Below are 24,069 nucleotides of genomic sequence, written 5' to 3'. Positions count from 1 at the left end.
GCTCCAAAAGTACATAAAAGCACATTTAAAGTTGTCCATATAACTTGTACACTATATTTCAAGTCTTCTGAAGCCATACAATAGCATTGTGTGAGGAAAAGACCTGAAATGTAAGTGATATTTCACTGAAAATCTTTGTCTTCACCCTGTGTTTACATTAACACAGCACGGTGAGTGCCACCATCACCACAAGTAGAATAAGGTGGAGGAAAGGAATTGCCCACAATGGTTCTTGTATGTATTGTATGTATGCCATTCATATGTTGATTTCCATAAAACATTTAACACTATGCCACTTTCAAAACATTGCTTTTTGTGATTGAACATCACCATGACAACATTGACTCAATGGTGTAAATTTGGGGCATGACTACAGTATATTTTGTCGACCAATGGTAGACGAGGGAAGTGTTCGGGAAATCTGTTTGAAAACAGTTGTTATTTTTGTGATTTCCATTTGGTGCCGCTAGAGGCATTGAAATTACACACTTCACCTTTAAAGCATCTGTTTTCGGTTGCTGTTGACCTTTTATTTTAAGCGCTTAGTGTCTGGTTAAACCAGGAAAAAGGCTGTCGGCGTCTTTGTGTCCATCTGCTTACAATTGCATCTGATTGACACATCTGTCAAATTCCCCAGCTATTACCCCTCCTTTCCCTTTCTTTTTCTTGCCTTCCTTCCTGCCTTTCACATTCTCTAGTATCTCTCGCGCTATGATTTGTCCAAGCTATCAGTCTTTCTTGATGATTTGGAAATGTTTGTGTTGAGTCTGAACAAGGCGAGGACTTCACATTGAAACATGATTTTAACGGCCCACAACGTGAGAACTCTTAAACCCTCAAGTTGGGGTTTGCGATTCATTGTTTCCTAATCCTCCTCCTCCCCCAACCTCCCATCACCCTTTTTTTCTTCTCTCTCTCTACTTTTGCGGCCCCTGACCCCCCTTTTCTCCTGTTTCTCTCTTTCTCTCCCTACTGCTATAGGACCCAGATGAGTGGATGTATATCGTCCCACCCCAACACCCCCCCACACACTTTTCTCGTCCCCCTCTCCCCCTCTTGTGTGTTTTTATTCCACTCCCTGGGAGCTACATGAGTAACAGAGATGGAGAGAGAGAGTGAAAGCAAGAAAGAGAGTGTTGTATTACATAAGCCCCCCAATAAGCCGTAAATGTGAATGTATGTTTATACGTCAGAGTTTAGGAAGCTCGCAAATGTTGGGGAGTAACTAGCTAAAAGTATGAAGTGTGTAATCTGTTGTGTGTTAAAATACTTTCTCTTATCCTGGCTTAATAAGCAATTACGAGTAAACTATTTGTAGGTTAATTTCTTGGATAATGTAAACACTGTGGCTTTGTTTAAAGGAATAGTTAAACCAAAAATGCTAATTCAGAAATTTGAAGCTACAAAAAGGACATAAAGGCCTCATAAAAGTAATCCATAAAACTCCAGTGGTTTAATCAATGTCTTCTCAGGCTATATGATAGATGTGGGTGAGAAACAGATTCATATTTAAGTATTTAGTTACTATAAATTTGCCTCCCTGCTGAGTAGGTGGTAAAATGCACGAAGAATGCGAGTCGCCAAAAACAAAACAAGAAGAATGTGTAAGTAATAGTGAAAGTGGAGATTTATAGTAAAAAAAATACTTAAATATTGATCTTTTTCTTTACCACACCTATCATATTGCTTCTGAAGTTATGGATTTAACCACTGGAGTCATATGGATGTCAAGTCAAGTCATTTTTATTTGCATAGCCCTTTTCACACCACACATTGTTCAAAGCAGCTTTACAGAAAATCATGCTTTAACAGAAAATGAAACTGTAATATCTATAGAGTCTTAGAGTCATCACGGTGAAGTTTGATTAAATATGATTGTAAAATGTGTATTAAAATTAAATAATTAAATAATAATTGTATTTAGATCCCCAGTGAGCAAGCTGAAGGTGACTGTGTCAAGGAACACAAAACTCCATAAGATGTTGGTTAATGGAGATAAATAACCTTGGGAGAAACCAGGCTCACTGTGGGGGCCAGTCCCCTCTGGCTAAACAGCATGAATATAATGCCAGTATTAGTTATTTATGTTCAGTGCAAGTCATGGTTTTAAATGAGTAAACCAAGTAAGTGTTAAGGGACAGTGTTTAAACAGATTTTGTATAAACTTTAAGATTATTGACTAATGTATTTGAAGTCCATCCTGGATTAACTGCAGAAGTTTACATAGATGCATTGTCCTTTGTTAGTTGGCTGATGAAGGCTTTTGTTGGCAGTTAAATGATAGTCTATATATTCCATTTCAAGAGTGTAGTCCATCTATAGACAAAGGTGATGCAGGCAGAGATCAGTGAGATGCATCGCAGTTCAACTGGCAGGTCATTTAGGTGAGGTTCGGTGGGGTATATGAGGTATCCAATGTCTTTAATGCTGCCTTTATGTGATTTTTGGAGCTTCAAAGTTCTGGCCACAATTCATTTGCATTTTATGGACCTACAGAGCTGAGATATTCTTCTAAAAATCTTCATTTGTGTTTAGCAAAAGGTAGAAAACCATACACTTCTGGAATGGCATGAGGTTGAGTAAATGATGAGAGAATTTTCATTTTTGGGTGAACTATGCCTTTAAATGTTTTTTACAATTCCATTTGGTGGCGTGAATGGCCCAGAAATTACACACTTCACCTTTACTACATTCAGTAGACTATTTCAAAGGTCCATTCGCACTGAAGAAGTCCATGTTATTAGGTTTCTCGAGCCACGTTTTTAAAAGTTGAATTCTTTTTAACCTGACACGGTGTATAAAAAACGCGGTGCTCCAGCATGAGACGCTCAAAAAAGAATGAGATGCTTTGCAACGGTCAAAAACGTCCATCTAGTGCATGTTTACACAGGAAAGCAATTGAAAAACAGCGCGGACAGACACAAAAACACGTAGCAGGACAGTATTTTGCGCAACCAGCCTCGCAGCCGAGTGAGCAAATGCAATAATCAAACACGCACTAGAATCTCTTTTTCTTGTTGAGATAGGAAGTCAGATTTATTTTTAGGGAATCAGTTCATTTGAATGGTGCTTCTAAATTAACTGGTTCAAAACCTGATTCAGTTATTCATTTGAATCATCGCTCAGTTGTGTTCCTGGAACTCCTTGAATGGCATTATACAAGCGAATTCCAAACAGCATTTTTGCACCCGTGAACGGCACTGTGGGAAGGGACACCACTCGAAGGGTCGTAAAGTCGCTGTTTATAATCACGTGATCCTGTGTGGTGCGTCCTGCGATTCATTTTGAAAACTGTAGTAAAGACACCTCCACTTAAATCTCTGCGCTCTTAAAGGCACCTCCGCTTAAAAGGGCACCTTTAGATTTGTGAAGGGCACCTTTAAATTTGTGAACGAAAGGGGCAGGGGTGAGATATTCTTCTAAAAATCTTTGTTTGAGTTCTGCAGAAGAAAGAATGTCACACATCTGGGATGGCATGAGGGTGAGTAAATGATGAGAGAATGTTCTTTTTTGTGTGAACTATCCTTTTAATTATTTTGTGCCAAATAACATTTACATTGCCTCCTAATATAGGCTAGTTTTTAATGTCTTTAGGTACTACTTTGTCAAAAGTGCAGTTGAACTACTTTAAATTATGAGTAGCTTGTAGCTTCCACAACAAGTACAATAGGGGAAAAGGGGTTGAATGATGCTGGTGGGATCAAGAGCAACTGGTAAGAGGTTTTGAGACTCCGCAAGAGAAAGAAGATGTTAACACACAAGTGTGTGTGTGTACAGGGTAGGGGGATGGCTGCCTTGTTTGTAGCTTGTCAGCAATTGCCTGAGACAAGCTTCCCCGGCATGTGTGAAAGCTGCTTGGCTTGAATGCTTGGACCGTACCAAGTGCCTTCAAATGTGAAGGGGGGGACAGAGGCGAGAAAAAACTATCATGCCGGAGACAATAGGCCCCTGAAGTGTTCCCCCCAAGTTGCTTTGATGTTGTCCTAGTGTCTAGATGCTGAAGGGGACCGGGGACTGCAGGCAAGAGCAGCTCTTTGTGTGGATGTGTGTGCACTTTTTGGGCCAGCACAGACAAAAGGGAGGGGTACAAAAGCCTGGAGAGAAATAAGAGAGGAAACAAAGGATGAAAACCCAAATGATCCTGAGCGTGTTTTTGTATGGCCGCTGTGTGTGAGAGGGCAAAGAGGAAAGGAGAAAAACGAGCGAAAGAGGAGGAGGAGACGCTCATACACACGGGCTGATAGAGTGAGAGAGAAAAAAGAGAGGGGTGAGTATACTGTATCTCTGTGTTCCCCCCCCCCCTTGTCTTACTCTGTCACTTTCTTCTTCTTTTTTGTTTGAGGGGGGTGGGAGATGTAGAGTTGGAGCTGAAGTTGGTCAATCGCGGGGTTTTGAAACGGCATGGTGTTGTTGTTATTATTATTATGGCTATTCCTGGCCGGTGTGTACGCGAGTGTGTAAAAGCTTTCACTCCTATTGCACACCAGCTGTGTGTATATCGTTATTCTTAGTCCTTGAAAAACCATGTCTCTGCATATGTGTGTTTGAAAGAGAGATGGATATATGGAAAGAGTAGGGGGTGAGAGGGGAGTGGATGGTGTGGAATGTGTCATTGGATAGTCTGGAACTGAATTGCCCTCCATGCCAGTAAAACCTCTCCTCTCCTCTCATTATTGTGCAGAATGGGGCTCTAGATATTCGAGGAAGATGTCTGTTTGTATGTGTATGATAGCTGCTAGAGCTTTTATCCAGTCTGTATGTGTCAGGATTGTCACTCTCGGCAGTGAGTGAATTGTGCAATGACTGGAGCGGCGTGTGTGTTTTTGGGGGGTGGTTCTATTCTGCCTGGGGGGTTTCTCAGTCTGTGCCCATGCACCATGGTGGTAGCAGACTGCTTTTACACTACCAGCTGTTCCAAAAACCTCTCTGTCTCTCTCTCACGCTAAAGGTTATCCAATCATCTACGGTGTGACACACATATGCAATTTCTCTGTTTCTGTTCAAAGTGTTTAAATCAGTCAATGACTTACATTAAGTCAAAATTTGGGGGGAAATGTGACAAAAGCATTCCAAAACAATCTCTTACATATCATCACAAGAGTTATAAGAACAGAGTTTCCCATGATACCTCTCATATCTATAGAATGCAGGATATAGACTGTGATCTTGTAATGTGAAGCTTTTAAAGTCCTATTTTTCATAAAGCTCTAGTGATTTGGGCAATTACTGAGTAATTGATGACATTATGGTTATTTATGGTTTATTTACATGTTTGAATAATTTATTATTGAAATGTTATTAGAAAATGCATATTTATGACTCTAAATTAAGATTGGATGAGCCGCATTCGAAGCTGTTGTAAAATGTTGATAAAGGCACACCGGTGACCACACATTCTATAATTTTACAGTAAACAGCTGTTCATAATTTTAACGTAAAAATAGTATAGAAATTCTCCAGTAGAAAACTGTTGATTGCTTAAGTAGTAGTTGCTTTTACATGTACAGTGAAAAAAAGATAATACATGCAATTGTATGGTAAAATTTTGTAAATTTTTTATTTGTTTTGTTTTTGTTTTTAAAAAGTAAATAGTATGATTTACCTTAGTTAATAGTGAAAATGTATATTATTTTCGCAAGACAATACATGCTTTTATGGTAAACCAGGGTCAGAAAAAACCTAGTCTCATAGAACGTACGTTACTATAATTTTTTTTTTTTTTTTTGCAAACTGAGTTTAACGTGCCTTGTTCTATGTTTTGTCGCAGTTTCCTGGTAAAACAACTGTGTGTTTTATTCACTTTCACACAAATCACGAGTACAATGGCTGATTATAAACACTTCTTTTTCACACTATTACTCACACACTGCTATGTTATGATATCGAAAACACTTATTCTAACGCATCATTTGAAAAACGATATATTTTAACACTTCTATTACAGATTTACCTACATTTACACACTTATTCCAATGTGATTAACTTCTGCTGTAGCTCACCTGATAGAGTGTTGGATTTTGTACTCGGAAGGTCATCGTTCAAAGCCCAGCCAAGATGTTAGCTGACACGCGAGAGGAATGTGTCATAGAAATGACACAAAATGACGTGGTTGCTTCAGAAAATGTGCTTTTCATGTCACATTTGCTTTTAAAACACTATCGGTTTAGTTTAGGTTTTGGTTGAGGGTAAGAATGTCTGTTTTGTTTAGCTATCATTTGCTTTTAAAACACTATTGGTTAGGGTTAGGTTAAAGTTTTAGGAAAGGGAGGTATGTTTTGCTCATTTATATACCCATCTAAAATTCACCTTAAAAGCTTCATCTCATTACGACATCATTTCACTCGCTTTTGGCGCCCCCCGTTGGACATTTCACTGGGAAACTACTGGGAAATTTTGGTTTGGAAAAATGTGGCCATGCTCACGGAATTTTCATGAGGTCAGGCTGGTCAGAAATTAAGGGGGGCTCGGGGCAAAAATGCTACAAAAAAGCCCCTGTAATTCAATATGCGGGGGCCAAAAATCCCGTTATGAATATTCTGTTTTTAATTGTAAAATCTAAAAAAGTTTTTAATATTCTTTTTTAGTATATTATCGCATACTGTAGTTGATTTAATTTTAAGGGAAAGAATTAATCCATTTTCAATCATGATAATTTGTATTATTGAATTGATTAAATTGAAGTATTTAAAATAAACAGTTGAGACAGTTTGTTTTATATCTATGTTGTAACAAAATTGCCCACATAAAGGTAAAAATACCCCTGAAAATACAATCCATCGAAATATTGACCCTTAATTTAAAAGGTAATACACTGTGGAAAACTATTGCTAAAATTGCAGTAAAAATAATATTTGGGCATTGGGCATTCACAGAAGTTCCTGTGTGACCCATCAAACTTTATTGAAATATTTATGTTTCTTCTTCTTTTTCCATATGTACATTGGGGTGTTTTATTGGGGTCACTCTAGTCTTGATAAAGTCATCAAGTGGCCATTAGTTTTACCACTTGTGTTACTTTAGTGGTTAACAGTTCATTTAAAGTGCAAAGCAGATTCCCAGTAGGTTGATATATTAATATTATATAATTTAATGCTATCTACAGTCGTGAACACATGGTCTTTTATGGTTTTAGCTTTTTGCTTTAGCTGAGGACCACTACAATTGCAAGAAATCTCTTTAAACATTTGTATTTAATACTTTTGATATAATACTGAATAGTTCATGTTAAATTCAAACAGCATTTAATGCTTTTTTTATGATGTTTAAGATGGAACAGGGCAATGTGAAAATGGTGTTTTATTAATGTGAACATCGTTGTTATACATGTCCCCTGAGTTTTATATCAGTTACACGCAAACTGAAAGTCAAGTGGAATAAAAATTACAGTGGTTTGTGAGCCTCAATAATCATGTTTTAAAAGCATTGAAAACATTTACACATGCAGACAGAGAATGTGAGTTTATCCTTTATTTTTAACATTGCAGCTTTAATTATCCTTTTCTTTTCTTTTGATGATCTTGGAGCAACATTTTTGTCAAAAAAACCAAACCCCAAAATAAACCCTAGCAAAGAACTACCCCTAAAATCAGAGGGAAATGACAGGTTGATAAGAATAATGTACAAGCCCCAGCCCTATTATGTGTTCCATTCAAAGTCAGATATAGTGGAATATTCCTACTTGTTCCTAGTATTCCGACTTCCAGCCATAAAGCATTCTGTTGCTTGATGCTCGGTGTAAATGATGTGTAAAGAAACAAAATGACAATGCTAGCTATTTTTTTTTAGGTGTACATTTGTCAACATTAAGGATTATTTACCATGTTTTACACCTGTCTCTGCAAATGGTTCCTAAACAGGTTTTATTATCATGTGCTGTTTGAATGTTGACTCACTGATGAATTATAAGTGAAATTTTATCATTAGTTTCAGAGTCGGATTTCAAGTAGGGTTCTATTGCACTTTTCAAAGTGCAAAGTTGGAAATTCTGATTTTCAGAGTTGAATGGAACAGCATAACCTTAACCCAAGGCCGTAACCATGTCAAGGTCCAAAGACTGAAAAAAAAAAATCATAATTAAAATACCATAAAAGTAATCCATACAAGTCATTTGGACTACTGCTATGACGTCTTTATACTGAACCATAAATTACGCTTTATAGTATTTGTCCTTTTTGAATCCTGAAAGTTCCTGCTCACTATAAACTGTTATTCTATGGAATAGAGCTGCTTAAACAACATAAGGGTGAGTAAATGATTGAGTAAAAGTAAATTTTCCATTTTTAGGTGAACTACTTTAACTGGTGGCTTATTTTTTGAGCACAGACCTGACAAGGACGTACTCAAAATAGAATGGTCTCTTTTAAAAGAAGACCCTTAGGAGATACTGTTCAAAATTCAGAATTAATTAAAGACAAAGAAATTATTTAGAAAATCTTAAATTGATTGTTAATAATATTTGCACTAAAAATATATGACACTCTGTCCTTGTCACAACCTAAAAACTTAAAGGAAGCCTCAAGTCACAGTTCTAATCTGAGGGTGATAACGCTCTACTTTGTGTTTTATTGATCATTTTCTTAGACAATGACAAGTGAATTTTCTAAAAAGCTCCTTCAAAAACCTGCCAGATTACCACATTTGTTCATTTGCTGTAAAATGTACACGCATTTGCGCTTTATCTTAAGCCTGACATGCTGAAAACAACTCCGTTTATGTTTTCACATTCACAATTACGAATGACATACGAATCATTACATGATATATTTTCAATTCAAAACGGCGAATTTCGCCAAATGGTGAATAGTTTACACCCTTGGAAATTACTTTTGGTTGGTACAACATTTTAATTATAAAAGAGTAGTCAAACTTTGCATGTTTAGTTAGATACTTTCATCTTACATGACACTAACACTCTTAACCTGAACTGCTTGCTGATGCATGCTGCTGGAATAATCCGTGAGGTTTCCTCTTAGCTTCTGAAACTTGAGTCCCGCGATTTCCGTCAAATGACATTGACGAGCGGCGTTAGACTACTGAGCACGCTAAAAATTACACTTTTTTTTTTTTAAACCTTTATGTTATTCCTGCAACAACTTAGTGACAACTAGATGGCGATGCATAATTGACTGCAGCAGAACAGCAACAAGGATTATTGGAAGGGACTTGTCCCCCTCAATGTATACTGCAGTTATGGCCCTGCCTTAACCCCTAAAACTTGATTGGTTGATACAGTAGTAACGGTGTTTCAAGACCAACAAGCATGTTGATCCAAGAACATGTCCTAATTGGGGAAATCAGAGTAAGGCTCCTAGTTCTAGTAGGGTATTGAACCAACTACCTTCTGGTTACTAGTCCTGAGCCTTAACCACTACACTTATAAATATGATTCTGAGTTGCGTATAAAGTCTTCAGGAAATATCTGGTCATCCACGTCAAATTTATTACATTGTTTTTGTTTTTTAAAGTCAACATAAAACAGAGTTTGCAACCCATTTTTCTTTTTAATATTATGATGTATTTACGAGTAAAATAGCATATTCAACGAGATAAAATGCAGGTATTGATTTTATTCATCAGGAATTCATTGTGAAAATCAGTGTTGGGTAGATTACTTCTGAAATGAAATCTGGTACTGATTACAAATTACTAGAGCTGTCAATCGATTACCATTTTTAATCAAATTAATTACATGGTATGCCGATTAATTAATTGAATTAATCGCATATATAAATATATAAATAACAATAATTCAATATATTATGATGAAATAATTATAAATATGTAGTTATATTTAAATAATTACAAATTATATATATATATATATATATATATATATATATATATATATATATATATATATATATATATATATATATATATATGCATTTCACTTTGGTTGCGTTGCATCATAAACATACCATTTTCAGGTCGCTGTGTCAAGTTAAACGTAGTTTGAAACTTAAAAAAACACGTCTTGAGATCCCTGCGTTCGGATTTGTGCTCCATCAAGCTGTGTTTTGAACGCAAGAACGCACCCTCATGTTGTGCTGTCTGTTGTCGGTGAGTGTAGTTTGTTCTCTGTCTGTTTGAGCTGCGCGTTGCCTAAACAGCTGGAGTTTTGCTTACTGCCCCCTGGAGAAAACAATGCTTGAATTGCTCATATGGAAGGAATATTCCTTCTTACGGTCCGGGGACACGATTAATTGCATAAATTTTTTTACGCATTATTTTATATAATTAATCGCACTGAATTAATGCGTTAAATCAACACCCCTAAAACTTACACAAGTAAAACTGTAAACAGTTACGTAATCTTTTTACTTTTTAAGGAATTTGATCTGTTTACTTTTGGGTTCCTTCCGCGATTCAAGACTGAGGGTGCTTACACACTAGCTAAAGCTGAAACGGAGCGTTTAACTCATGGGAATGCTAAAGGTCCATTTGGAAAGCATGTGCCTGAGGGAAGAGGTGGTTTAGTTTGAAAACAAGCGGCAGTCCATTGGCTATTGGCGATAGAGACAACTATCTAAAATATAACTGTGAGAAAGTTAGGTTCTTTGGGGCAATGGAGGAGTGAGGAGACAACGAAGCAGTTCAGGCAAGTCTTTTTATTTTCTGCCTTCAGCGTCTTGTATTTTTGGTTGCTTTATGAAACACTCAATTCACGTAGCTTCTACACCACACTCAATAACATAAACTTTTAATACACTCAGTACACGCCAACACCATTCTCTCATGTTGCTCTCTCTCTCAGCCAAACTGATGCGCTGGTGCACCTTATCAGGTCTCCCTCTGCCATCACTATAACATGAGACAGGTGTTAGAGATAATTACAACCCAGGTGACAAGCCTCACCGCTCTCTCTCTCCCGCAGACAGACACATGACCATGCCCCAATCCCCACATACCCTCACCACCCGACTCAGGACGGGGCAACATCCGGCCCGCCAACTCCCCCCCCATTTCTGGAGAGAAAGTCAGCCACAGCCATCTGTGCCCCCAGTCTGTGAATCACCTCAAATTTAAATGGCTGAAGTGCCAGGTACCAACGGGTGATCCACGTGTTGGTATCTTTCTTGCGGTGGAGCCACTGGAGTGGGGCATTATCTGTACAGAGGACGAAGGCCCACCCCAGAAGGTAGTAGCGGAGCACAATTGATCGCAAGACACTCCTTCTTGATGGTACTGTACTTTGTCTCCCTCAAGGAGAGCTTGCGACTTATTAACAGTACCGGCCGTTCCTTCCCTCCCACCTTCTGCGAGAGCACCGCCCGAGCCCCCTGTTGGATGCATACATCTGCAAAATAAAGGGGAGAGAGAAGTTAGGAGTATGTAAAAGCACCCCCCTACAAAGCGTGTCCTTTACTTTTAGGAAATCCTGTTGGCATGACTCCATCCACTGGACCAGATCGGAGGCCCCCTTTCTAGTAAGATCAGTCAACGGGCTGGTGATGTCAGAGTAACTAGGCACAAACTTTCGGTAGTAGCCAGCCAGCCCCAGAAACTGTCTTACCTCCTTTTTGGTCTTTGGCCTCGGGCAAGCCGCGATCACTGCAGTTTTGTTAACCTGGGGTCAGGACGCACCTGCCCATGACCCAAGTGGAACCCCAGATACCGAACTTTCACCGGCTCAATTGCGCACCTCTTCGGGTTGGCCGTGAGTCCTACCCCTCGCAGCGACCTCAGGACAGCTCTCAGATGTTGCATGTGCCGCCGCCAGTCATTACTATAAATAATAATATAATCTAAATACATGGCGGCATATGCTGTATGTGGTCTGAGACTTTGTTCATGAGATGCTGAAACGTGGCCGGGGCCCCGAACAAACCGAACGGAAAAGTCACAAAATGGTGTAAGCCGAACGGTGTGGAAAAAGCCATTATTTCTCGGGAGATTGGAGTTAAAGGGATCTGCCAATAACCCTTTGTCAAGTCCAGAGTCGAATAAAATTGTGCCGTGCCCAACCGACTGAGAAACTCATCAATCAGAGGCATTGGGTATGTGTCAAATTTGGACACCGCGTTCACTTTGCGATAGTCTAAACAGAACCGGTCCGTCCCATCGCTCTTAGGTACCAGAACCACTTGGCTGGCCCAATTGCTGTGCGACTCCTCTATTACGCCCATCTAGAGCATTGCCTCTAATTCTTCCTGAACAACACTTTTCTTGTGTTCAGGTAGGCAATAGGGGCGGCTACGAACCACCACCCCCGGGGTGGCCTCGATATGGTGTTCTATGAGGTTCATGTGACCAGGGAGAGGCGAGAACATGTCCGTGAATTCCGTTTGCAACTTGACCATGTCTGTGAACTGCGACAGCGAGAGGTGGTCTCCACACGAGACTGGGTGAATGAATTTGGTTTGAGAGTCACCTCCGGTCCGAGCTCCGCCCTCACTGGAATTACCATCACCAAGGCCACAGGGAACGCCTCCCTCCATGATTTTAGGAGGTTGAGTTGGTAAATTTGACATGCCCCGCCCCTGTCCGTTCGCCTTACCTCAAAATCGAGATCTCCGACTCGCCGTGTGACCTCAAAGGACCCTTGCCACTTGGCGAGTAACTTAGAGCTTGAGGTGGGCAGTAATACAAGCACTTTAGCTCCTGGTGCGAATTCCCGAAGTCGAGTGCCACAGTCATACAGTCGGCTTTGACGTTCTTGAGCTTGGAGCAAATTCTCCTGTGTTAATTGACCCAAAGTGTGGAGTTTTGCTCTAAGATCAAGAACGTATTGGATTTCATTTTTACTGTTTGAAGGACCCTCCTCCCAAGCTTCCCACATGACGTCGAGCACGCCATGCGGCCGACGACCATACAGCAGCTCGAATGGGAAAAACCCTGTGGAGGCTTGTGGGACCTCTTGTTCTGCAAATAACATGGGTTCGAGCCACTTATCCCAATTCCTAGCGTCTTCGTGTACGAACTTACGAATCATATTTTTTAAGGTTTTATTAAATTGTTCCACCAACCCATACGTTTGTGGGTGGTAAACACTGGTGCGAATTGATTTAATACCAAACAATTCATACAGAGACACAGGAGACAGAGAGAGAGAGAGAAGAGAGAGGAGGAAGAGAGTCTGCTTTGCTGCCTCCCGGAAACGGCGTCATTTAGTCCTCTGCCAGCTGGACGGCCTCTTCCAGCGATGCAGTGCGGTGGCACTGGACCCACTCAGCCAGTGAGATTAACTGCTCCAGTATCACCAGGTTGATGATGTCCACGGCACCGCGGGTCCCCTCAGCCAGCAACCATTTCCGGCAGGCATCCCGGAGCTGTTGGGCAAAGGCAAACAGGCAGCCGTGCCTCCCGAACTTCAGGGATTGGAAACACTGGCGGCTCTGCTCCAGACTACGGCCGGCCCGCTGAAGGATGGCTTTCTTTAGATCCTGGTAGTTGAGGAGGCTGGCGGTGGGAACTTGCTGGGCCGCTAGCTGCGCCTCCCTGGAGAGTAATGGCAACTTCCACGCCTTGGCGGTTTTCTCGAATAGGTTGAGGTAGGCCTCGGATCATCATTTGGCCCCATCTTAATCAGGGTCGTCAGTGTAGTGGGCTCCGGGGGGGTCGCAGCGCCAGCCCCCTCTCTGTCGATCAGGCTCCGGTACGCCTGCTGGTTCTTCGCTTGGGCCTGGAGCAGGAGTTGGAAACGCTGTTCCTGCTCCAGGCATAACTCCATGAGGGCTCTGCTGGATGCTGGCGAGGGACTTGATAACTTTGCCCAGCGGTGAAGACTCCATAATGGCACTGTCCTCCAAATCCCGGGTTTCGGCACCACTTTGAGAAAGTTCGTTTCTTCGGGGCAATGGAGGAGTCAGGAGACAACGAAGCAGTTCAGGCAAGTCTTTTTATTTTCTGCCTTCAACATCTTGTATTGTTGGCTGCTTTACCAAACACTCAATTCATGTAGCTTCTTCACCACACTCAATAACATACACTTTTAATACACTCAGTGCACGCCGACACTGTGCTCTCCTGTCGCTCTCTCTCTCGGCCAAACTGATGCGCTGGTGCACCTTATCAGGTCTCCCTCCACCATCACTATAACAAGAGACAGGTGTTAGAGATAATTACAACCCAGGTAACAAGCCTCACTGCTCTCTCTCTCCCGTAGACAGACACATGACCACGCCCCCATCCCCACAATAACTTTTCAACAATGTACCATAAACACTTATCCAGGCTCACCCTCAACAATAAATGTCTTTGTAGCCTGGCAGAGAAACATAAGAAAGGACAGGGAATGAATTAGGGGTGGGTAAAAATATAGATTTTCTGATGCATCGTGAACTTCGTTTGAACAATCTTGATATTGATTCTTAAATCCCAAGATCGATCTTTTACTCTATGCGCAACCCTCTACTACAATGAAAGGAAATCACTCGTATTAGCAAACAAATTTCATGCTATGTGACTAAAATGTATATATTTGGCAACTGGCTGGTAAATGTTTAGATTTCACTTACCAGTAATTGTGTAGTATAGTGGTGGTGTATTCAGCAGCGAGATCCTTTCACTGCATTTTGAGAGTAAAAGTTGTTCCATGTAATGTGTGTGTGTGTCCAAAGACGAGATCCACAAGACCCATTTGCCATTGAATAATGTCTCTTTTAATACCCTTTTTGATCTCTGCTGTCAGTTGTTGATCAAAAACAACAAAAAAGAAACATTTCTAATCAGGCATAGCATTGATGAGATAAAGCCATTCAAGTGTCTCTTGTTAACAAAGAGACAGTACTGGTTTTTAACATGTGTTCAACAAATCAATGTAAATACCTGTAAATAGTACAAATTATGTTATTAAACAATAAACATGTAACAAAAAATTATGTATACAATATGTTATCTATTTATTGATTGAATACTTGGATTTGTTCATTTTTAAAAGCTAAAATGTAACCAAAATGATTAAAAACTAATAAAATGTAATTAGTAAAATTCATATTTTCGTAATTTACCTAGTTAGAAGGTCCCCTGTATAATTAACAGCATTAGCTGGGAGAGAGTTTCTTTCATATGTAAGCAAAAGGGACATTTAAAGCTAACTAAAATATACCTATTGAATCTATATTAAATCGAAATCAAAAGCTTGTGAATAAGAATTGAATCGAATCGGTAAATCTGTATCTGTACCCAGCCCTAGAATGAATACATTGCATGCGTGAGTTTTTCTGCCATGTTTTTTCGATTTCACGTGCAACTAGTCCTGCCTTTCCGAGATTCTCATTGGTCAATGCATGCCTACATCGGAGTGTGTTGCAGCAAAAGTTGAAATGCTCTCAACTTTTGGTCGCATGACGAAGCGTCACTATCGTAAACCCTTGTGTTTCCCTCTCTGTCCTTCTGATGCACCATCCTCATTTAAATCAATGCATTTGAAGCGTTCTCTGACAGCGTAAATTCGATATGTAATGTAATCCAAATGTAATCCATAAAAGTAACTGTAATCTGATTACACACATTTTGAATGTTATCAAATTACAAGTACTTGATTTGTGTAATCTGATTACATAATGCAGATTACATGTAGTAAATACCAGCACTGTGGTCTATATATGACAAGTGGTTGAAGGGGAGAGGTTAAAAAATTATGTATTGAGAAAATAAATAGATTCAATTTTGATTTCATATTGACTTTAATTCTCTGCTTATTGGCATGTACTTTTCGTTCACGTATATAAATAATCACATACCCACAACTTCCCCCGCCCACCCATCTACTCACACACAAACACACACAAATCCGTTGATATCTCTTGTGTGTAATGTGTATACCCCTAGACTCCACTGCTGTGATTCAGTATGTTGTGCTAATAAGACTTGAGCAGCATGTTTTAGACTCTTGAGATCCATCCACACACATTTACAATAGATACCAAGAGACTGCCAATGAATGCGACACAAGGAAAGGTAGACTGGAGAGCTTGGACGGAAAAATGGAAGGAGGCCTTGGCGATGTGCTACTGAAGGAGGAGAAGAAGAGATGGAGGGAGGGGGGATTTGATCAGAAGGATGGAGCGATGTGCCTCCAGAGAGTTAACCAAAGGAAATAAATGGATTTATTCTTCACAGTTGTCAAATATCCAATGCATAAATTATGACTGTGTTAAGGAGACAGCTAATAACTCAGCGCAAAACATAAAACACTTTTAGTTAGATGACAGTTTAGTTAATTCTGGGATGCGCGTCTGTGCTGTCATAATTGTTTCATTATTTCATTGCGGACGGACGAGGCGCTTTTTGGTAAGCAGGGATTTATGAGGCATGAAAGAGAAAAAGATGGAGAAAAATTCAAAATATCTCTCTTCAAAAGCATCTCTCTTTTGAATGCCCTGGCCTTCCAATGTATTCTCCGCTCTAATATCTTTTTGTATGGGTGGAAACGTGTGCGCTAGTCTTGTGTGCCTAGTCGCCGAGATGATTGCAAATTCATTTAGAGGTGCCTATCACACAAAGATGCAGGCATGGAGGGAGGGGGTGGGGAGTGTATTGGAGAGATGATGTCTTGGGTTTTTTAAAGCGCATTTGTATTCATGTCATGGAGGAGGAGTGCGAGAGAGAAGGCGGCTACCTTAGCGTGACAGACATTAGGAGGAGGCTAGCCAAATTAGCATGACAGGCGCTAGCAGAATGCCAAATGTCTCGTTCGGGTCGAGTGCTGATGTCACAACCGATGGGTCGCTGGTATAAAGTACAGCAAATCTGGAACAAACATTGTGTCAGAACTCTGACGTAAATAATTCAAACATGCGGGAGGCTGTCACCAGCTAGCTGTGATGTTCTCGCTGTATTTAAATTTGTATTTTTTTGACAGAAAGGAAAACATGGTGATAATTGTCAGTTGCATAATCCAAAATATATTTAGCTAATGTAATACACATAGTGTAAAATGCTACTCAAAACACACAGTACTGTTTAAGGGATAGTTAACCCAAAAATTAAAATTGAGTGAATGGTGTTTGAGGCTAACATTCTGCCTAACATCTCCTTTTGTATTCCATGAAATAAAGAAAGTTATATGGGTTTGGAACACACATGCTAGTTGTCTTTGGTTCTCAGTGAAACCAAACTACTGAATCAGAGAGGAGAGAGAGCATCAAGTCAATACTCTCTTTGCATCTCTCTTTGTCTTACTCTCTTTCGTCCTCTTTCTCCCTGTCATATTCTGTGTATGGATGGGAATCGTAAAGAATCATGAGAGTCATTTGTTCGAGAATCGGACAATACTGGTTGCGCTGTAGATTCAAAAGAACCGGATCATAAGAATCATTTATTTGGGAATTGGACTACACTGGTTGTGCTGTATGTTTCTCACAGTAGATTCAAAAGAACCGGCTCATAAGAATCATTTGTTTGGGAATTGGGCAACACTGGGTGCGCTGTGTGGTTTGTGCTATAGATTCAAAAGAACAGGCTTATAAGAGTCATTTGTTCGGGAATCGGTCTATACTGGTCATGCTGTATGGTTTGTGATGTGGATTCAAAAGAACCGACTGATAAGAGTAATTTCTTTCGGAATCAGGCAACACTAGTTGTGCTGTATGGTTTGTGCTGTAGATTCAAAACAACTGGCTCACAAGAGTCATTTGTGCTGGAATTATGCTACACTGGTTGCGCTGTGTTTCGTGCTGTAGATTCAAAGAGCCAGCTCATTAGAGTCATTTGTTCGAGAATCGCACTACACTGGTCGCGCATTGTGTTTTACACAATAGATTAATGAGAACTGGCTCATAAGAGTCATTAATTTGGGAATCAGACAGCACTGGTTGTGCTATGTGTTTCATGCTGTAGATTCAAAAGAGCCAGCTCATTAGAGTCATTTGTTCGGGAATTGCACTACATTGGTCACACTTTGTGTTTGTAGATGAATAATAACCGGCTCATAAGAGTCATTCATTTAGGAATCAGACTACACTGGTTGCGCTGTTTCATGCTGTAGATTCAAAAGAGCTGGCTCATTAGAGTCATTTGTTTAGGAATCAGACTACACTGGTCACGCTGTGTTTCGCGCTGTAGATTCAAAAGAACCGGGTCATAATAGTGGTTTGTTCGGGAATCAGACTACACTGGTCGTGCTTTGTGTTTTACAGTGTAGTTTCTTAAGAACTGGCTCATAAGAGTCATTTGTTTGAGAATCAGACTACACTGGTTGCACTGTGTGTTTTGTGCTGTAAATTCAAAAGAACCAGTTCATAAGAGTCATTCATTGGGGAATTGGACTACACTGGTCACGCTGTGTGTTTTGTGCTGTAGATTCAAAAGAACCAGCTCATAAGAGTAATTTATTCAGGAATCAGAATACACTGGTCGTGCTGTGTTTCGCGCTGTAGATTCGAAAGAACCGGGTCATAATAGTGATTTGTTCAGGAATCAAACTACACTGGACGCGCTTTGTGTTTTACACTGTAGATTCATAATAACCAGCTCAAAAGAGTCATTCGTTTGGGAGTCAGACTACACTGGTTGTGCTGTGTATTTCGTCCTGTAGATTCCAATGAACCCATTCATAAGAGTCATTCGTTTGGGAATCAGACTACAATGGTTTTGCTGTGTGTTTTGTGCAGTAGATTCAAAAGAACTGGTTCATAAGAGTCATTTGTTGGGGAATTGGACTACAATGGTCATGCTGTGCGTTTCGTACTGTAGATTCAAAAGAACCAGCTCATAAGAGTCATTCGTTGGGGAATTGGACTACACTGGTCACGCTGTATGTTTCGTGCTGCTGATTCAACAGCCTCTTTCTTTTCCTCTCTTTATCACTCTTGTTTTCTCTCTCTTTCCCACCAAGTCTCTCTCACTCTCTTTCTCTCCATCTTTCGTTTCCTCTCTGCCTGTCTCACTCTTATTTCCCTCCTGTCTGTCTAACTCTCTTTTACCCTCTCTCTCTCTCATCCCTGTCTCCCTGGCTCTGCCGCCCACACTGGGCTCATCATTGATGCGTTTAGCAGCACTGCTGAGCAAGAGACGCAGGCCATCAATTGGCTGCGTAATCGACATGGATTTTTGCCCAAAGTGGTGAAAAATATGCCATGGCTACAGCCAAGCAATTTCTCCTGGCTTCTCCAGCCAGGAAGGAAAAAGAGCCCAGCAGCTTTATAACTGATATGGAGATCAATTTTCTTACTTTGGACTGTACAGCTTTTCACTGACTGGCCCAGTCAAGCATGCAGCTTGTGGCTTCTGTCGTGATTGAATGCAGATGAAATGGTGTGCATAGGATGAGGACAACGAGAGATGTCAGTATGGCCGATTGCTATATGATATGCTGCTTTGTTTGTGCTCCAGGGTTTGAATTTGGACTGGCCATAGGATGCCCCAGGATTTTCCCAACTGGATGGTTGATTTAGGGCCCAGTATGGTGCTCCCCCTTGGACCCCAAAGCAATTATATACTCCAAAATAACTTTTAATGGGTGCTTTATTTGGTGCCTGATAGAAAATCCTACAAAATCGCCTTATGATCAATGCAGACTGATCTCCCTGTGAATTTCGGCAACAGTAGGTCGAAAGTTCTTCAGCAGAAATAGGTCTGTGCTTACTGAAATTCAAAACACTGCCCCAAAGGGTGAACTATACCTTTAATGATGTAAATATGACAATTAATGTCTTTTAAACCTGCATTGGACCTGGACTGTTTTTTTTAGTCCCAGTCTATCCCTGCAAGGAATTGATTCTCATAAGTGTAAAATCCTGACTGGGCCATTTATAGTGTCAAGCAATAGCCATGTGAAAGGCATATGCTGGCAACAGTCTTTGTCTGTCCCTGTCTCTTTTTTTCGTTCTCTTTCTCTCTTTCGTTGTATCCTCAATAACTTCACCATCTGTGTCTGAGACTGTAGAAGTCTTTCAGGTCCAGTTTCAGAAGAAACAATCCTTGTCCTGACTCTCTGCGTCTTCCCCATTAAGACCAGAGGCCCTCTGCTACAAGCCAGACATGCTGCATTGGCTGCCATCTTGGCTTAAGTCACGGCCACTCCACCTGGAGCCATTTTGGCTCTGGTTACTGTAGTTAGAACAGAACATCCAAACATAAGCACTCAGATCCAAATGTCCTGGACATTACTACTGTGTGCTTTGCACCGATTGGCTCAGGGCTCCCTGTAGGGCCCATGACATCAGGTGATTGGAGGTGGAGAGCCATTTTGGCTCCCGTTTCAGTGGAAAAACCTGCAACCATTTTGGAACCCATTTTGGAAAGACTCTTGAAAGACTGCGGTGCTCATTCGGATGTCTGTGTTGAACAGCACAAAACCGACAGAGCAGTTGGGATATTTTACCCTTTCACCCCTAGTGTGTGTTAACATTTAAATTAATTCATATAGCAGACGCTATTACACTGTCGTTTGCCAATTCTAAAAAGAGAGACAAGGAGCTGACATTTCCTAGAAGGGAGAAAAGAAAAGAGAACGGAACTAGTAAGTGAGAAAAAGAGAGATCACTTATCTTCTAAGCCGATCACCTGCTTGGACTGTTGAGTGAAGAGTTTTGTTGCCATGGTGTCGCTGATTGCACGTTTCCGTGGACAATGTGTAATCATCAGTGATGTGCGACACCTACACCTTCCATCTCTCTTCTCCCCTCTTCTCTCTAAATCTCTGCTCCTCTCTTCTAACTATTTTTCCTTTAAAGACAACATGAAATCAAAACCCTATTTACTTTCTTATTAACTGTCCTCATTTAATTGTAAACGAATTAATGAATAAAATGTGTCTGGTGCTTTTTTTTTGTGTCGCCGCCACAATGCTAGAATGTTGTCTGTTTTTGCCAGGGTGTATTTTGCGGTTGCTAGGGTGTTTAAGGTGGTTGTTTACTTTTAATTCAAATGTATGTAAACTTCTGACTTCAACTCTATCTATCTATCTATCTATCTATCTATCTATCTATCTATCTACCTACCTACCTACCTACCTACCTACATTTGAAGTCAGAAGTTTACATACACTTAGGTTCAAGTCATTAAAACAAAATTTTTAACCACTCCACAGATTTCATATTAGCAAACTATAGTTTTTGCAAGTTGCTTAGGACATCTACTTTGTGCATGATACAAGTAATTTTTCCATCAATTGTTTACAGACAGATTGTTTCACTTTTAATTGACTATATCACAATTCCAGTGGGTCAGAAGTTTACATACACTAAGTTAACTGTGCCTTTAAGCAGCAAGGAAAATTCCAGAAAATGATGTCAAGCCTTTAGGCAGTTAGCTTCTGATAGGCTAATTGAGTATTTGGAGTCAATTGGAGGTGTATCTGTGGATGTATTTTTAGGCCTACCTTCAAACTCAGTGCCTCTTTGCTTGACATCATGGGAAAATCAAAAGAAATCAACCAAGACCTTAAAAAAAAAAAAAAAAAGAAAAAAAAAACATTGTAGACCTCCACAAGTCTGGTTCATCCTTGGGAGCAATTTCCTAATGCCTGAAGGTACCATGTTCATCTGTACAAACAATAGTACGCAAGTATAAACACCATGGGACGACGCAGCTGTCATTCCGCTCAGGAATGTAGTTTGGTACGAAAAGTGCAAATCAATCCCAGAGCAACAGCATAGGACCTTGTGAAGATGCTGGAGGAAATAGGTAGACAAGTATATATATCCACAGCAAAACGAGTCTTATATCGACATGAAAGGTTGAAATGCTGCTCAGCAAGGAAGAAGCCACTGCTCCAAAACTGCCATAAAAAAGCCAGACTACAGTTTGCCAATGCATCCATCCATCCATCTGTCTCATATGTATGTATATACTAATATATACAACAGTTTGTTCCGGTCCTCGAATCTGATTGGATGAGATAAGTTCCATGAGTACTGATGGTCTCATACCATCAGCACTCGGACACTTCACAGTGTGTATCACTCTGCTTGTATTCATGCTGTTCTAAACTTAAGTGTAATGCCGGGTTCACACATCCTCTGTGAGTGTGGCGTGAGCGGGGCGGTCGTGTTGGATGTTCACATTGCCCGCGTCTCTTCCGCGAGAAACAGCAGCGCCTCTGCGCAGGAAATAAAGTTATCTATGCCAAATTTTTTCTTCAATAAGGTCGTAATAAGCTGAGATTATTGCTGCTTCAAGGACAAGAGTGGGCAGTCACATGCACTTCATTTTTATCAGCACACTTGGTTGTGATTGGTTAATGTTGTGTCTAAAATGTACACCTTTATACACAGAATGGCAAAAGGTCTGGCAGTTTATTAATTCTTTATTTATTTTATTGAGTTTACTTGCATGCAGACATATACATTTCAGTGTACTATAGGTTCGGTTTGAATAATTTTGATTTGATTTTGTCTTTTCAATAATCTCCTGATTATTTTAGTGTTGTACTGCACCCAGAGCCGCTGAGCTCAGTGTGAGCCGCGGCTCAGTGTGAAAAAAGACAATTTTTGTGTGTAATATGAGCTATTTGGTGACATAAAGTGAGTCAGCATCACTCAGTGTTTACATTCAACAACACTATGTGATCTCTCATATTAATACTACATTACTAAAGCTCGGAAATAGCTAGTAAGACACAACAGCTGAGAAACACAACAGACTGATTAATTACACAAGCTCAAGGTGCTTACCTCTTTCCGGAGTTTCCACATTGGAGAGGACATACTGTTCAAAATGGCGGAGGAGATTGCGGTTTCTATAGTGAATGACTCTTGCACACCAGCTACCACAAAATAGGGAGGAATACCCCCGTTTGGATCACACACGCTCTCTCTCTCTCTTTCTCTCTCTCTCATACACACACACACACACACATCCTTGTTTCTCTAATAACATATATATATATGTATACATACAAATGAGATGGATGGATGGATGCACTCGCAAACTCGAGTAAAACTCGTTTTACTGTGGATATAGATACTTGTCTACCTGTTTCCTCCAGAATCTTCACAAGGTCCTAAATTAGCACTGCTGTGATTGCCTAAGGACGAATAACAACAGTGCTGATGTAGGGCCATATCGTGTTCTTTTGTGATATTGCTTAAATATACAGTATATTCTGTACAGTATATAGGCCTATATATATATATAAACTGTCTTTTGCCTAATATAAGCAAATATTTACACAACAAATTGCTAATAAAATACTTATGAATACACAACAAAGGACAAAAGCATACCCTCCTGTTCTAAGTTTTCCTTGTATCTGTGCATCATCCATATTGTCAATGTCGTTGTGAGTGGGTGAGTTTATCTGTGACAGTGTCACTGGTCCAGCTTCAGATGAAAAATGCGAATTTGCCCAGATACAAAGCGGGTTGAATTGGACTCCTGTTTGACACCGCTGGTTTAGAGTGTGGCTCGGCCTCGAACAGTAGGGATATTTTACCATGAAATGTGATGGTGGCTCAAGCTAAACTGCCTCACAGCCTCTGAATATGCACGGAAAAACACTCTTTATTAATGCGCTGATATTTAAGAGAGCGATCGCTTCATTACTTTTGGGAATGTAGAATTCAATAGGCAACTAAGTAAGGCAAATACCAACAGAATGTGTTTGCAATTAAAATTTCACCACAGTGTGCTTTCATAAACTCCTTTGAGTGTTTTTTGTGCTGTTGCGCTCCTTCGTGTGGACACACACACACACACACACACACACACACGGCACGCACGCGCACACACACACACAAACACAGTACAGATGCGCATCTCCATTATAAGCACAATTCTGTTACCATAAATATATAGCTACTTGTGACGAGGAGGAGGGCATGGCCAGGCCGTAACAATGGATGCCCGGCGCTGGGCTGATTCATTGCCGGGCGTCCATCGTTACGGCCCGGCCACGTCATCCTCTTCGTCACACAGCTGTTTAAATTTTTTTCACATAAAACGCTGCATTTTCTTCATGTCAGTGTCTCTGTTACTTGATTTTAAAGTAACAGTTTTGTTCAGATTTTTGGCTTTTTTTCCCTCTTTTCTCCGAAAACTGAAAATCTTCGGCGGCCGAAATTTCGGTGCATCCCTACTGGAAATAGCTTCCCGGTAGCGTTCCAAAGATGGCTACCAGTGGACTGACTTGCTAGAAAGAATTTGCTTTAATTCTGTAGAATATTCTAGATATTTGTCCTTCAA

At 40.4% G+C, this 24,069-nt stretch overlaps 1 protein-coding gene across 1 annotated transcript in view; it reads left to right on the top strand.

Annotated features, from left to right (window-relative positions):
• Nucleotides 1–3,976: 3,976 nt before the first annotated feature.
• LOC127443525 (B-cell CLL/lymphoma 9 protein-like) overlaps nucleotides 3,977–24,069 on the top strand; it is a 164,930-nt gene continuing 144,837 nt past the window's right edge. The window contains exon 1 of the mRNA XM_051702211.1: nucleotides 3,977–4,267. The gene's annotated coding sequence lies outside the window, so the exon portion shown is untranslated. The remainder of the gene's footprint in view (nucleotides 4,268–24,069) is intronic.

Source organism: Myxocyprinus asiaticus, chromosome 7, assembly GCF_019703515.2.
Source record: "Myxocyprinus asiaticus isolate MX2 ecotype Aquarium Trade chromosome 7, UBuf_Myxa_2, whole genome shotgun sequence".
NCBI classification, from domain to species: Eukaryota; Metazoa; Chordata; class Actinopteri; order Cypriniformes; family Catostomidae; genus Myxocyprinus; species Myxocyprinus asiaticus.
The sequence above is the reverse complement of the archived record's forward strand: the minus strand, read 5'-3'. Positions and strand labels throughout refer to the sequence as shown.